This window comes from Chelonoidis abingdonii, chromosome 1 (assembly GCF_003597395.2).
Source record: "Chelonoidis abingdonii isolate Lonesome George chromosome 1, CheloAbing_2.0, whole genome shotgun sequence".
In the NCBI taxonomy this organism is placed as follows: Eukaryota; Metazoa; Chordata; order Testudines; family Testudinidae; genus Chelonoidis; species Chelonoidis abingdonii.
The window spans coordinates 290,045,595-290,062,808 of record NC_133769.1 but is presented as its reverse complement, the minus strand read 5'-3'; the positions used below and the strand labels follow the sequence as shown (position 1 = coordinate 290,062,808).

At 41.8% G+C, this 17,214-nt stretch overlaps 1 pseudogene; it reads left to right on the top strand.

The window, feature by feature from the left end:
• The first annotated feature begins 1,996 nt into the window (after positions 1-1,996).
• On the top strand, positions 1,997-2,157 carry LOC116835499 (U4 spliceosomal RNA; annotated as a pseudogene).
• The last annotated feature ends 15,057 nt before the right edge of the window (positions 2,158-17,214 follow it).

The window sequence follows — 17,214 nt, the reverse complement described above, 5'->3', positions numbered from 1 at the left end:
GGCTGCGACTGCAGCAAACCCTGGTGTCAATGCATCTTAAAAAACCGTCTGTTTTAATCCGTTGTTTGTACAGAATAAGGACACTTACGCGGCGCTTTCCATGGCTCACTGTCTGGTGCGTCGCTTGGGAGCGCAGGGGACTGCAATTCTTGGTCTCAAAAGATCCATGGCTGTTGGCTTTACGGAACTGCTGTGTGCTATCACCACGTCATCGTCATCCTCAAATTGTCGCTCCATTCCTTCCCCCTCGGCTACCATCTCAGAACACTTGATATTTCAATCCCAAAGTCTGAATCCACGGACAGCGGGTGGGGGCACTGCGTAGCGCTTGAACACCAAAATTGATGTCGTTCAGCATACGAAGCGCATTTTTCGGGCTCAGAGCCTGACCTTCGTTATGCTTCTCTGGCTTTTCTGTAACACCTGTCTAAGCTTCCTTCACTTTCACTCGGAGCCTGAAGGGAGTCTCTGCTGTGCCCTTTATCAGCATAGACTTTGAATTCTTTCAAAAACTTTTTCATTTTCGTCTTTTGGAACCGCAGTCGCTGGAGCACTGGATGTCCTCACCCCAGATACGCATCAGATCCAGAACCTCCTGTGTGTCCAAGCTGCGCTCTCTTCTTCGATATCAGGAGACTGCATTAATACAAGTGCAAATGAGCTCTGGTGTGGTCACCTGTGTGTGGCTGACCCTCACGGTGGACAATCAGGAAAATGGAATTCAAAAAGTTCGCGGGGATTCAGCCTTTTCCTGTTTAGCTGGCAGTGCATCCAGTTTTAGTGTCCGATGCTATCATGAGTTGCCACCTGTGACAATGGTTTCTTGAAACCCAAATTGGGAGTGGCTCACTTGGGGCAGAGTCATCGCTCCTCGGTTTCTAAAAATTGAGTATGTCCTGCGGACGTCATAGCGCACGACTGCTCTGCCTCAAGTGCCCCCCCCCGGTTATGTCACGAATAAGTCTATGTTTTTGATTCTTGTATTCTCACGACTGCATGACAGAAATGGGGGTGGGCCCTGCCACAGTAGCTGCAGAGGGTTGGGAGAGAGATGAAGCAATGTTTGTGTTCCTTGCTAGGGGAAACCCTGTTAATCCAAGCAACAGAGTAGCTGTGCTCTTCTAATACACTTGACTGTTCCTCAGAGAGTAAACCGTGTTAGTCTGGATCTGTAAAGCAGCAGGAGATCCTGTGGCACTTTATAGAGTAACAGACATCTGTTAGTCTTTAGGTGCTACAGGAATCTCTGCTGCTTGACTCTTCTTGTAGTCAACTGACTCTATTTTAGACAGCATAAGGAGGATTGACTCAATTGGCCAGTGAGTCAATCCCCAAGGTTTGCTTTTGCATTGCGCCCCCGGCTGATTTAGCCAGGGGCACTCATGATGAGCAGCAGACAGTTAGAGAAGAAGAAATAATCATCATGTCATTGCCAGTTTCTCTGGCAGTAGATGTACAGAATGACTAGTAACATCTCTGCTTCATTGCAAAAGCAATTGAATGCTGGTGTGTAGCGCTCGAGTGTCGCCTCTGTCTCCACGGCATCTAGTACAAAATGTGATGGGAAAACAAAAGCGACGGTCTCTAGTGCTGCCGTGCTATTGTTTCTGCAAGGGCAATCCAGGAGAAAATGTGCGAAAGGATGTCTGCTGATGTTTTCCGGAGCAGAATGACTGACGACATTTACCCAGAACCCCCGCCGACCATAACATTAGCATCAGGGCGGGGGATCATGGAGGACGGAACGGGGGTGCTGAGGACTCCGCTATCCCACAGTCCTCAGCAGTCTCGTAAAACTATTTGCATTCTTGCTTAGCGCCCAGTGTCCGTAGCTTACACACGGTGTCTTTATGGTTCACGAACAGCTATTCAGTTTCTTCCCCTACCCCAGCCGAGAAATGACAGTTAAATAAGCAGTCCTTGAGTACTACAATGTCACCCTCTTTGTACTGAAGGGTAACTGATGAGGCAAATCTGCAGCACTGAAGAGCCTTACAGCTTTGCACCGTGGCAGTATCATAACCAATGAAGTTAATCTGAGGTGTGATTTTGCTACTTGAAAATCTGCTCCTCTCCCCTTCTGGTGGTAGATGGTACAGTACTACTGTAGACGCAGAAAATGTTACCATCTCGCCTCTTTTTGTTACACTCACCAGTAAATGGGACAGAATGGATAATAACCCTGTGTAATTTTTGAAAGGAAATGGGATAACTCATTTGGGATGAGTCAATCCTGCCCTTTACGGTGTAATAAATAGAGTCAGTCCAGACAAGATAGGATACAGTGTATTAAATCAGTGTAGCACAGGGTAGCTGCTCTGTGTCAGTATTCACAGAGGAGCCGCTGCAAGTAACGCAACCATTGCTTCCACCTACCTGGGCTACCAAGCAGTGCCCCCCACCCATTGTTGGCATGATATTATGAAGAATGCATGAATAGAATCACAGAGTATTACTGAGATCAAATGAGGGGGGAGCCACCATGGGCTATGACAGTCCATGCAGTTCAGAATCTTTCTTTACGCAAGAGAGAAGGGTCTGATGAACCAGCGCCCAGATGTAAGATGAAACAGTTACCAGGCGCTCTGTACCATCCACTGTCAGAAAAGGGAGTCATTCCCATTTTCACCCAGAGCCCCCCGGCCACACTCAGCCAAGAGCACTCACTGGCGCTGTCTACCCCTGGGGAGGGGCAGAGGAGTGGATACTGTTCTTCACCGCAGCAGCATCGCGTCTGCCAGCAGCATTCAGTACACGAGGGTGACATTTACAGTACTCAAGGAATTATTTATTTCACTTTTGTTTACCGTGCTGGAGGGGGAAAAACTGACGAGCTGTTCCGTGAACACGCAAGACACCGTGTATTACGTGCAGACATGGGCGCGCAGCCAAAATGCAAATAGTTTTCAGAACCGTGGAGACTGGTAGCTGAGTCCTCATTACCCCCTCCTCCCTCCATACCATCCGTTTGAGTGTCTGGCTTCCCGTTACTGTTGTCACGCACGCTGTGTATCCTCGTAGTTTATTTTTCAAAGGCTTTGGCATTTCCTGTTCTTTAACGGAGCTCTGATAAAACGATTTGTCTCACCTACAGCAATACATCTGCTATCTCCCGTAAGGTTCAATGCAGGAGATACTTTTGCATTTGAACTGCATCGCCACCGGGTGATCAGAGCTGGACACGTGAAGCAGGAAATTCACTGTAAAGCTCTCGGGGATTTCCCTGTTTACCGGCACTTCGCATCCGAGTTCGGATTGCGGACCAGACGGTCAGTGTGCACTGTCCTGCCTAGAATAATAGGCAAGTGTAACAGAGATCCAGTGTATCAAGAGCACGGTGCTCCGTGTCAGTATCACGGGTTGCCCTGCAAGAGCGCACCCTTGCTTTCTCCTCCCTCAACCTCCGGGCTACCGGTCAGTGCCCCCCCCCGTTTGTGTCATGAAGTATTAAGGAATACAGAATAAAACAGAGACTTGTTAGTGAGAGAAATGATGTCGGGGCGGAGGCACTTGGAGGCAGCCTCCCAGGCTATGACAGTCCAGGCAGAATGGACTCTATTTTAGACACCATAAGGAGAATTGACTCATTGCCAAGCGAGTCAATCCCAAATGTGAGTGCAAAATTCCAGCCCCAAGTTTCATGATAAACTGTGTATTAGCCATCGTCTATCTACTGCTACGTAGCAATGTTGCCCTCAATGTTGAGAAATGGGCAATTCTCCTGGATGGTGGGCAGTCCTGCAGCACCATCTACCACCAGGAGGAGTGGATACTGCTCTTCAGTGCTGTAGCGTCCCGTCTACCAGCAGCATTCAGTACACATAGGGTGACATAGAAAGTAGTCAAGGAATGATTTCTTACCCTTTTTTTCACGTTGTGGGGGGGGAACTGAGGAGCGTGTCCCTGAACACGCCAGACACTGTGTTTGACCCTACAGACATGGAGCTCGCCAATAATGCAAATAATTTTCAGAGATGCTGTGGACTGTGGGATAGCTGGAGTCCTCAGGACCCCTCCCTCCCTTCCATGAGCGTCCATTTCCCGTTACGCTTGTCACGCAGCGCTGTGTATCCTGCAGTTTTTTATTCAAAACGCTTTGGCATTTCGTGTTCTGTAACGGAGCTGGATACAACAGATTTGTCTCCCATACAGCGATCAGACCAGTATCTCCCGTACGGTCCATGCTGGAGCTCTTTGGATTTGAGACTGCATCGCCAGCCGTGCTGTCAGAGTCCACGCTGGACAAGCAGGAAATGTATTCAAAGTTCGCGGGGCTTTCCTGTTTACCTGCCCGCTGCCTCCGAGTTCAGATTGCTGTCAGAGCGGTCAGTGCTGCACTTGGATGCCGCCCGGAGGCAATAACGTCGTTTCCGTCCACACGAACCCTAATCCGAGTTATCACTATCGAATTAGCGCTACTCCTCTCGTTTGGAGGGTTCCGAAATCGATTTACGGAGCGGTTCTTAACTCGATATTAATGACGACGTCGTGTGAACGGATACAGCGTTAAATCGGTATATCGGCCATTAAACCGATTTAAAGTCGCAGTGTAGACCTGGCCTATGTCTGGGCTGTAGGGAGGTGCCTCCCTCTGCTTGGGATTCTCAGCTGCAAACCCTCTTTTGGTGTTAAGTGACAATGCTATTTTAGCAGGAAATTGGGGTGTGGGAGGAAAGAGTTTGCTCTGAAGGGATATGGTCTCAGCAAAGGGCGAGAGCAGCTACCAGAGTCCTATACCCTATGATTTCCCCAAGTTGTATTCACGCTCACCAAGTGTAAGCACTTGCTTAGCTATAGGCAGGGATCTGTGCACGTCAGGATGACTCTATTCAATAAGGTAATGAGCAAGCTGGTTGGTAAAGTCACTGGGTTTCACCCAAAAGAAAGTAAGAAAGACAAAGGACAGGAAGAGCTAGTGACCATCAGTGAGAAGAAAAGGGGGCAGAAAAGAGGAGCGCGATATCACTGTGATGAAGGCTGTACTTTAAGACAGCCAAAGTCACTTCTGAGTAGAGCTGTCCAGAAACTGAAAAAAGTCTATGCGAGGGGGATAATCCATGCTGCCCTCTATCTTTATGGCAAAAATGAGTATATGTGGAATATGCACAGTTTATCTGCAGGGAGAACAGGATGTTAGATTTGGGGGGGAAAAGTCCACTTAAGAACTGCTTCAGATCCTGATCCTGAATTGAGCTGAGCACCCATAACTCCCACTGAAGTCAAGGAGAGCTGACTGCTCATGGCAGGAATTGGGTTTCTTGTATCCCCCATGCTTGGGGATAAGCATATGTGCAAGGGTAAGTGCTTGCAGCATCAGGCCCCTGTGTTCATATATAATGTTAAACTGAGCAATTATTTTCTTAGCATTTGCTAAAAGCTCTTCAAAATATCACTAGTATTGCTTAACAAAGCCATTTGTGTAAAGAATATAAATTACTTGCGGGAATGACACATTCTTTACTTAAAACTAGTAAAAAAAAATCCTCTAAATGATTGTTTTCTAATATACAGAGATCCATAAAAATAGCTATTAGGTCTGGAATTAAAATGGAATGTGGTGTTTATTAAATAAAGAAACACAACAATATTACTTTTAAGTACCATATATTCATTTGCATGGTTAAGAATTAGCACATGTATTGTAATAAGAAGCTCTCAATGTGGAATCAGAGACTGCCAGCATGGGTGCAATAAACTTTTCAGAATGGTTCATACGATTATACTAATTAGAGATAATCTAATTTGAACAATTTTCATCTTCTAGAAAAAGTAATATGATGTCACTCTATGGGAAGAGTCACTACCCCGGCTCTGGGGATAGGCTAAAAAAACCACACGTTATGTGCAATATTAAAAATTAGGGTTGATCCATAAGACAGTCTTAGATCTACCCTTCTTCTCTCAAAAGATCCACCATATAGATTGTTAAGCCCCCATAATTATCTCCCCTATTTGTGACAAGCATAGACTAATCAGTCTCTGAGGGAGTTTTCCTGCAGATCATTGAGAAGTGTGTATATGCTTCACATTGCTTATCAAGCTATTTTGTACGCAGTAACACATAAGAGCTGACAAAAGTTCATTATCCACATCTAGACTAGAATTACTCTAAATTAAGAAAAAAAGGCTCACTTTAAAAAAAAATTGTGATCTTGAATTGAAACAAAGAACAAAGTTTAGATAAGAAAAAAGCAGGTCTAGGTTCTAGCTGACTTTAATCCCACTTTGAAAGATAAGAAAAAACATCTGAAGAAATCAGAGATAGTCTAATTGAGGTTCTCGCCTTTAATCCTGCTTGTAGATTCCCCCTTGAATACCAAGATCTGTCAGTGCAGAGTCTCGGGAATTCTCCAAGGAAAAATAAACCATGAAAAATGGACATACAACATATTTTCTCCTATTTAAAAAGGGAGAGAAGTGTGAGGAAGGAGACAGAGAAAACAAAAAACAGAGCTGGTGATATCAAAACATAGTTCAGTCCAGGAAAGAGAAAGAATGATGTATAATAGAAACTGAAAATGAGGAAGCAGATTAGAACAGTACAGTGATATGGAAGGTATTTGCTAATACCTAAAATTCTGACCTCATCATAAAAGCAAAACAATGGGCCTGATCCTGATTTCTTTACTTACCTCAAACTCCCATTTATATCAATATATTTGTTTTTTCAGACAACAGTATTTTCATCATCTTTATGCAATATGTGTGTTTAAAAAGCAAAGCCTATGTCAGAATGCTATGCATCATAAATACTTTTCAAATTACATTTTATTACAATGATGTAGTGCAGCATTACACATATATGTAGCAAAATAAGGAAGGCAAATATTTAATTTCAGTGGTTTCTATCATGCACATAAGTAGAAAAAAATGATATTAAATTCTATAGCAAGGATTAATATAATTTATTTGTTCAGATTCTAATTTGCCACATTGGTTTTAATCCTAAGTAACTCCACTGAGAGTCAAAAACCATTTTTTCTCACTTTTACCAAAAATGGTGACAGAGAATCAAATAAACATGCAGGAGATGCAGCAATATCAGTGTCAGTGGAGTGACACCAGTGGAAATCTGGAGTAAATGAGATCACAATATGCCCATGTATTATAAACGTAGTGTTAAAAGATACTGGAGAGAACCCAAATACTTGCATCTCAGGCTTGCATATATGACTCTCCACCATTTAAAAACATTTGTTCTTTCTGGTAAAAGTCATTTTTTCACATGTGAAAAACTTTATTTTTCTAATAATAGGCTTAAACATAGTTTGCTATAAAGTTACAGTATAGTGTGTAGTGAACATATGGAGATTAATTGTTTTGTAACTAGCTATTGTGTATTTTGATACGGCAAAACTAGCTATACCTGGGTAGCAGTTCATATTTAATATCATGTGGATTAAGCTTTCCCAAAGGAAAAACATAAATTACTTTTTATTTTAGAAATATGACTTCATGCTGTAGATTTGTGTAAAAGCAAAAAGAGAACAAGTGTAGCAGACAACGACAGAAGAAAATAGGTGTTAGAAATGAGAAAGCTCATCAAAGGGTATTTCTATATAAAATCAAGGAAAAGATACAAGTGGATAAGATAAACATAAAAGAGGTTCAGAACTGTTACTTTTATTGCCTGGAAAACTGGTATGATTCATGTTTCTAAATTATGTAAAGATATATAGCCAATGAAAATATGAGCTGCTTAAGCATAAATGTGTTTGTCTGCAAAATATTATATATACATATATAGAAGGGTTAATTCACTGCGTGTTTGGAAAGTTTTCTTTTATTTCCATCATAAATAAACTCAGATATGAAAAAGTCATTTTGAAAATTGTAATATGCAATTTAATATTTTATTAACAATGTTTTAGAAAAAGATTCATATGTTTCAGTAATCTGGGTTATGAGGCACTGCAAAATGTAGTAGGAATCGTTCTGTAATGCAACAAATTCCTACAGCTTGGCATAAATACTGGGAACAAATTAAAACAATCTAATATGCTTAGTATTTCCAAATTCATGAAAATACAGAAACATTTTTAGAATGCCTGATCCTACGCTTCTGCCACTGCCAAACTTGACTGGCTTGAATGGGAATTTTGCCTGTGTGAGGAGTATGGGATAATTATACAGGAAAGAACAACAGCTACAGAGGCCATGCCTGCAACGTTCTGAGCACCTCCTAGGAAGGGCGGAGTGCCCTTAATTTGTACTGAATTATATGTGAGCTAAAAGTGCTCAGCAACCACTGAATTGCCCAGGAGTTGAGAGTGCTCAGCAGCGCATCTGAGAGTCTCAGCATCTTTATGGATCAAGACCCCAATTTTATAGTGTTTTTCACAACCAACAATGCTTCAAGACAAGAACATACACTACAATTTTTACATAATGCTAATTGTTAACTATTCATAAGGATTTGTACTTCTCAGTTTTAATGAGCTCATTCCCCCCGCCTCCTCCAAGAGCTATTTCTCTCTAGGGTGGACCTCCCCACTGTTATCCATGTGTATGAGTTTGAATCTGCTCCTACTGAGGTCAATGGCAAAACTCCTCTAGTAACCCACAAATTGGACTGGGCCTACATTCCTATCCAGATAGGATTATTGCAATGTGCTTTTCATGGGGCTGCCCTTGAGGAACACTCAGAAGCTACAGCTAGTGTAGAATGTGAACGTTTGACTGTTGGGCAGCATCAGGGACGTCTACAAAACAAGTAAATGTGTGGCAAACTGGTGTACTAGATCCACACCCTGGCTTGCTGTGCACTAAATCACTGCGTAGACAAGCCCTGAATCATAAACTCAGTTTATACTAATTGTAGTATGACCAACCCCAAGCATTCAAAAATCATGAGATTTTGAAAAGTATAAATTGGGGATTGTGACATTACGCTCCATATTCTTTATGGAGATATGCTTATGATATGGATATGACATAACTGAGATGTACTTTATGCAAGATGACTCATGTAAGTTGTCATTGGAAAGGTTATGATTTATTGAATGTGTTTATCCAATTTGTACGCATATATCATTTTTGTATCCGAAACTGGGAATATTGACCATGTCTCTGTATTTCAAATTTGCTACGTTGGCTAAAGCCAAACAATGTTAGTGGCCTATTGAAGAAATGCACACAAGCAAGGACAACAAAGAGTCCTGTGGCACCATATAAACTAACAGATGTATTGGAGCATGATATTTCATGGGTGAATATTCACTTCGTGGGATGCAAAGGATTACACATGCAAGGATTATCCCAGGACCTGTGTGCAATAGAAACCTCTGAAAGATAGCACTACACAATGCGAATTGTTTGACCCAGGTCAGATAGCTCTCTACAGTGGGAACTGTTTGACCCAGGTCACAGCAAAAAAGCTTTTCAGCAAGTGAGGGAGGGGAGTGGAAAGATATAAAAGAGGGACAATGACAGCATAAGGGGACCTCACTCTCCCTACAACAACACGCCTGAAATCACCTGACTGAACTATGGGAAGTGATGATCCCAGGCTGGAAGAATTTTTAGCCTGTGTAAGAAAACCTGTGAAAGCCAAGGCAACTTGTGCCAGCCTGTTTATCACTCAGGGAGAATTTGCTAAATATTGCAATTCTCCCAAGACTAAAATAGCTTTATATTTTCTTCTCAAACCTGTTAATATTGCTCTATAAAACATAGATTGTTTGGCTCTGGCTCCTAGAGACCACCGTTCTCACTGTGTATTGCTGCAACAGCTGAGATAAGTTATCGCTGTTAGACCACAGAATTTCATGTCGGGGGGAGGTGTCAGGCTATTTTCAGTGGAGAACCCTCAACTCTGAAATTTGCATCTCTCACTAATAAAAGTGGAATTTGTTGTTTCAAGATTTATGTAAGGCCCATTTTTTTTCCCTCAGGCTTTTTCCCTCAGGATGATTGTGGGTTAGATGAGGGTTAGGTCTGTGTGGGGGGAGGGGAAGTTTGCAGTTCAGTTGGGTGCTGACTTTTACTGACTGCCAGGAGTTAAGATGCTATTTAGTATTTTTTGTTCTTTTGTCAAGGGCATCTAGGCATCCTTGATTATTTTGTATAAATCTAATGAAATATATACATGATATGGCTGGGCATATTTTAACAGTTGGTCAGATAGTTTTGTAGCATTTTTTACATTATATATGTCTAAAATGACCTGATAATGGGCATATTGAATCAAAATGTAGCAATAGATATATACATGCAAATTCATAAGTATTTTCAAGTCTATATTAATTGATTATAAAAATCTTATACTTGGTTATCCAAAGCCTACAAATAGTCACTAATTCTGTATTTCCTTTGGAAAATCTGACTGACTACTAGAATTACTTACTTTAAGATGGAATATTAACTGGAATCATTCCCCAAATGATACCTGTGATTACTAACTTCAGATTTATAGAAGGTAGCTGTGGGTGGAAATCCTTAAGTCTGTTGTCTAGGAAATGACCAAAAAATTACATAACACATAAATCAGGCTCCAAAGTCAGATATTTATACTAATGTAAACTCTTGATAACACTGAATATTAGTATAAAGAAGAAAAGACCAGCCTCCAACATCAGATGAACACACATACTGTGTCTACTGAAGTGTCATATATCGTAATTCAATCATGATACATGGAAAAGTCATGATCAATGTACCATTTATTGCTTCAGCCTGTGCCAAAATACCGAATACCAATAGGAAATTAGAAACATATTTGATTGAACTATTAAAATTGAAGGGTCAAATGCTGCTCTTACATACATGCATGTAACTTCAGAGGGAGTCGCTATACCTGTTTTATTGGTCAACTTTCTATGTATTATTATCTTTGGCTGTGTAAATTATTGAATTATGTCATACCTTGCTAAACCAGGATGAAATTCTTATAGTATGGCAAGATAGATTTAAGTATTATCCCAATGGTAATAAACTTATTCTCTTGCTAATGCTCTTCAAATTTTGCATATTGCCTTCTCTTAAAGCTCATAAAATTAAAGTGCATAATCCTGAGGTCAAGTGCATACAGATCATTATCAGTTACAACTTTATCCATGTTTTGTGATTTAAAAAATATTTTATTATGTAATTAAAAGGTTTCAAACATTTCATCATGTACTCAATGATAAATTAGACTGCTGCCACTCTGTCTATATATCTGATTATACACAATCATTCATAGTGTATAATTAGATATGTAGACAGATGGGGTGGTTTGGAACAATTTGTAGAATGGGGGTGCTAAGAGCCATTGAACCAAACTGTAAACCCTGTATATGATGGAATTAGAGTGGGAAGTTAAGATTGGTCTAAACTAAAATCTCCTAGATCCATGGAAGGCAAGTTTGTAGAAATTTTGGTGGTGCCCAGAACCTGCCCCCCCAACTCTGCCCCCTCAAACTCCGCCTCCATCTGCCTAAGGCTCTGGGCGGGGTTTCGGGGGGAGGTCTGGGGTGCAGGAGGAGTTCAGGCTTTGGGAAGGAGTTTGGGTGCTGGGTGCAGGCTCTGGGCTGGGGCACGGGGTGGGTGTGCAGGAGGGGGTGAGGGCTTCAGGCTTTGGGATGGAGTTTGGGTGCAGGCTCTGGGCTGGTGATGGGGGTGTAGGAAGGGGTGAGGAGTACAGGCTCTGGAAGGGAGTTTGGGTGCTGGGTGCAGGCTCTGGGCTGGGGCAGGGGGTGGGTGTGCAGGAGGGGGTGAGGGGTGCAGGCTTTGGGACAGAGTTTGGGTGCAGACTCGGGTGGGGGTGTGGGAAGGGGGATGTGGTGCACACTGGGGCAGAGGATCAGGCTGCAGGGGAATGAGGGTTGGGGCTGAGGATGATGCGGGGGGGCTCAGAGCTGGGGCAGAGGCTCAGGGTGCAGGGGGATGAGGGCTCTGGCTGGGGCAGAGGATTAGGGTGCAGGGGGATGAGGGTTGGGGCTGAGGATGAGGGTTTGGGGCATTGGAGAGACTCAGGGCTAGGGCAGGGTAAGGGCAGCCTGCCTTGCCATTAGCAGATGGCAGGTGCTAGGATCCTGGGGCAGCAGACAGCAGTTCTGCCAGGAGCCATTCTCTGGCAGCATGCAGGCAAGGACGTGGTGGAGGGAGGACCCAGGGGGGAGGGGTGGAAGGCGGAGGCGGGGACGCGACGGGGGGCGTGGGGAGACCTGGGGGGCCGGGGCTGTGGCTGGGGCCGATCATGCAGGGCCAGGGAGAGACCCAGCTCCAAATATTGCTGGAGCAGGGCACCTGGCCCTGAATATTCCTGGAGCCCGGGCACCTCGAGCCCATATAACCCGCCGCCTATGCCTAGATCTATGTTTTTGTTTTTCCTATGATCGAAAAGACTGACTGATTAATCTGGTTCATATATTTTGAACCTTAAATTAAACTTGAGTATTATTCAGATACATATGCCTTTATTCATTCCATGTCCATCTAGCCATTTTTAAAATTATTAGTGTGTATCAGAAGAGGAGAGTAAAGTTCAGCGCAGCATCTCCATCTTCTCCCCACCAAAAACAACCCAACCTATCTGTAAGACTGGTGACTTACTTTTCATAAGCAGAATCTAGTTCTTTCTTGATGCTAATGAATTTTCGGAGGCGACCTGTTTGATTTCAGAGATAAGGCTTAAACCTAGAAGGAAAAAAAGGAAACATAAGAGTTCTTAAAAGCTTTATCTGTTGAGAAGCTAACAATATTCTTTTCTTATCTCACAAGTCTGAAAGTCAGACAACAATTGTGTTCTCCAGTGATATGATTTCTGGAGATCTGATATGCTCTTTCCAGTTGGCTCAGATCCTCCTCTCTTCTATGTCAAGTAGTAAATGGAAGCTTAGAGCGTGAAAAAAATATGAAAACCTTGGCAGATACCTTTGTTAAATATTTTATAAAGATGTCAATGTTATGCATGTGTCTGTTTTCTTTCTTCCGTAAATTACTGAAATTAAGTGTAGCTGCCTTAAAGAAAGACTTTCAGACTGTAGAAAACTTTTAAATATAAATTTTAATTAATTGATTTTCACATATCTCATACTTTTTCTTTCCATGTTTGCTAATTATCAAAGCTGTCTGTATTTAAACCAAAACTTCTTTCCCTCCCAACCCATTCTCTCTTCTCTTTTGAACGCATAGTGAAGCCATGACTCTGTGTGTGATACTACAATCATCCCATTGTGCCTGATGTCACAAATGCACTACTATGAATCCCCTTCTGCTTTGCTCATAGGCCACCTTAAATAGGACAGATGCCCAATTGCAGTTTAAAAATTAGTTATTTATTTCACAATTTACCAACTTTTTTCTTTTTGTGTGTGCTAGAAAGAAGCTCCATCTCCTGCCTCTGATGTCACTGAGTTTCTTCTGCAACAGCACATGGAATCTACCTCCTCTTGTTGCAGCTATCACTAAAGGTGCATGCAGGTGATCATTGTCTGCCCTTAGAGAATCCCATACAATTTCAAGGCATAAAGAATGAGTCAGAGAAGTATGGATTGGATGAATAGACTATAAGATAGATAAAAAGCTGGCTAGATTGTCGGGCTCAACTGGTAGTGATTGACAGAGCGATGTCTAGTTGGCAGCTGGTATCAAGCGGAGTGCCGCAGGAGTCAGTCCTGGGGCTGGTTTTGTTCAACATCTTTATTAATAATCTGGATGATGGGATGAATTTCACCCTGAGCAAGTTCGCAGATGACACTAAGCTGTGGGGAGAGGTAGATATGCTGGCGGGTAGGGATAGGGTCCAGAATGACCTAGACAAATTGGAGGATTGGGCCAAAAGAAATCTGATGAGGTTCAACAAGGACAAGAGCAAAGTCTTGTACTTAGGAAGGAAGAATCCCATGCAGTGCTACAGGCTGGGGACTGACTGGCTAAGCAGCAGCTCTGCAGAAAAGGACCTGGGGATTACAATGGACGAGAAGCTGGATATGAGTCAGCAGTGTGCCCTTGTTGCCAAGTAGGCCAACAGACTGTATTAGTCGGAGCACTGCCAGCAGATCAAGGGAAGTGATTATTCCCCTCTGTTCGGCACTGGTGAGGCCACATCTGGAGTATTGTGTCCAGTTTTGGTCCCCCCACTACAGAAGGGAGGTGGACAAATTGGAGAGAGTCTAGCGGAGGGCAACGAAAATGATTAGGGGGCTGGGGCACATGACTTACGAGGAGAGGCTGAGAGAACTGGGCTTGTTTAGTCTACAGAAGAGAAGAGTGAGGGAGGATTTGATAGCAGCCTTCAACTACCTGAAGAAGGGTTCCAAAGAGGCTTGAGCTCAGCTGTTCTCAGTGGTGGCAGATGACAGAACAAGAAGAAATGGTTCCAAGTTGCAGTGGGGGAAGTCTAGGTTGGATATTAGGAAACACTATTTCACTAGGAGGGTGGTGAAGCACTGGAATGGGTTACCTAGGGAGGTGGTAGAATCTTTATTCTTAGAGATTTTTAAGGCCCAGCTTGACAAAGCCCTGGCTGGGATGATTTAGTTGGTGTTGATCCTGCTTTGAGCAGGGCTTGGACTAGATGACCACCTGAGGTCTCTTCTGATCCTAATATTCTATGATTCTATGATTTCAAGTCAATTATTAACATGAGAATGACTATTCTAATGAGATGTTGTGATGTTTGCCTGTGATAGGGCACTTGGTAAGATAAGCATCTGAGCATGCACATTATATCAAATAGATGTTTCCAAAAGATTCAACAAACTGAGACTGAACTACACTGGTGTACTTTATAGGTCTGAATTTTGCCAGCACAGACACATCACTAGAATAGGAATGCATAGTGGAAGGTGGTCCTTAGAAATGTGAGACGAGGAAACAATAGTCTTTTCCCTTTTGCACCTTGAGTGCCTTGCTTTAGATTTAAAAGCAGTAATGGGCAAATTCCAAGATGATATGAGGTTTTGTTCAGATATTTACCCCAAAGGTGAATTTTCTTCTAATGCTGTCTGAAATTATCCTATATCCAGCTGAAATGAGTGAGTGCACACAGAAATTAATAATAATTAATAATAAAAAGGATAGAATTTCATTTGAGTTTTTGCCAAAATCTCACTTCTGTTTTAGTTCCCATCCATACTTGCAAGGCATGGCTATTTAAACTATGGTAGGCTCGCAAAAGTAAACCAGTACTTTGTATACTAGAAAAAATGGAAGAAAGTCAAGTATTGTCAACTGCAGTGGTTTGTTTGTTTGTCTTTTTAGGAAGAATCCAGGAGAAGGACTGTTTCAGTTACTTTAATATCCCCTCTTACTTCATCTTCTTGACCATTGAGGTAACAATCTCTCTGCCATGGAGAAGTTGATCTAGATTTAATAAGAGCTTATAAACACTGTTCCTGGCAGGGTTGACTTAAGGGAAGGTCACCTACATACAGTAGTGTTTCCAAACCCTGTTGATCTGGAGAGTTCAGAATGAGGTTGGAATTTGATTTGGATTCCTTGCTAAACTGTGGAGCCAGCATTTCAGATGCATATGAGCTCTGACGTTAATCTTGTTGTCTATCACATACTTGTTGAAGTGCCTACTGCTTCTATTTATCCCACTTTAATGATTTAAATTCTATTGTTCTCATTTTTAACAGAGTTTTGTACAGACTGAGACAAATGCATACAATAGCAAGTTTATCAATTTAATTGTCTATTTTATAAATATTGTCTTCAGCAAATTATAAACATTAACATAATAAATTAAATAAAATGTGCCATGTTCCAAATGAGTTTGTTTCATTTTATCCTTTACCCTTCCAAAAAAAGTTGCATCCCATGAATAGTCGCTTTGCTAACTCATTTATATACTATTTACCATTTATATAAGTGACTCTATGTCATTATCTGCACAACTTACAAAGTGTTACAGTGTCTAAATAGTACTGTGGGCAGAATAACTAAGGCCGGGATCAGCAACCTTTCAGAAGTGGTGTGCCGAGTTTTCATTTATTCACTCTAATTTAAGGTTCCGCGTGCCAGAAATACATTTTAAATGTTTTTAGAAGGTCTCTTTCTATAAGTCTATAATATATAACTAAACTATTGTTGTATGTAAAGTAAATAAGGTTTTTAAAATGTTTAAGAAGCTTCATTTAAAATTAAATTAAAATACAAAGCCCCCTGGACTGGTGGTCAGGACCTGGGCAGTGTGAGTGACACTGAAAATCTGCTCACGTGCCGCCTTCGGCACCCATGCCATAGGTTGCCTACCCCTGAACTAAGGCAACCATAGCCTTTTTTTGGGTAGCTAAGTTTCTCATATCTTTGGTGTTACCATTAGTAGGGATGAGAGAAAATATACTGAAAGGTGCATGGAGATGTTCGTGGTAATTTGCAGTGTGACATGAACTCTTAATTACTGTACATATTGAGATGGTACTTGCCAACAGATTTTAGGATGAGATAAGGACCTAGAAGTGCCTAAAGCTAAGGTTTACATGCTTGTTCATGTACATTGAATGGTATGAATACTATTACATTTATAGATAAACACCCACATAAATATTAGATTTATATGCTGTAGTTTGTAGAAATACTATTGTGTAAAATGTCTTTCATAAAGTACCTTGCTTATTGATGTCCTATGTGTTACACAAATTGTGCTGCAGGTTTTCAGAGCCGTGTGGATGTGAGAAGAGCAAAAAAAAAAAAAGAGGGATTTTCTAAGGTATCTTCCACCTGCCACTCACCTTATATATATAGTGCATTTCTCCCTCCATCACCATACTAGGTGTTTTCATTGATGCCCTCCACATAGCTCTTCACCATGGTTTGTAAGAAGAGGCTTTACAAAGCCTGGTAGTTTGCTTAGCATTCCCTACTATGCCTTCCTGAGAAAAGAAGATTTCTATACTCTCATTGCTTTGCCCAAATTCCTCAAAATCAACATGCTGTCTTTTCCAGGCCAAATGGTATGAAAACTCATAGAGAAGGAAGTGAAACAATAAGGGCAAATAAGAAATGCAGTGAAAAATATTTGTATCCCCATTAGTTATAAATCTAGTGACAATTGTCCCCTTTCATTTATTAGAGATGGTTCTACTATACTGTACTACTGTGAACACTTTCTAAAGGCTAAGATGTACCCTAATTAGGGGGACTGCATAACCACCTCATCCCATTGGTAGCCTTCCGTGAGCTCTCTCGTTATAAGAGGATTGAATAGTTTGTTCTATCTTCTTTTACTCCCATAACCTTCTCCTCTCCAGAATTTCTGCCTCTAGTACATTCAAAATGCAGCCA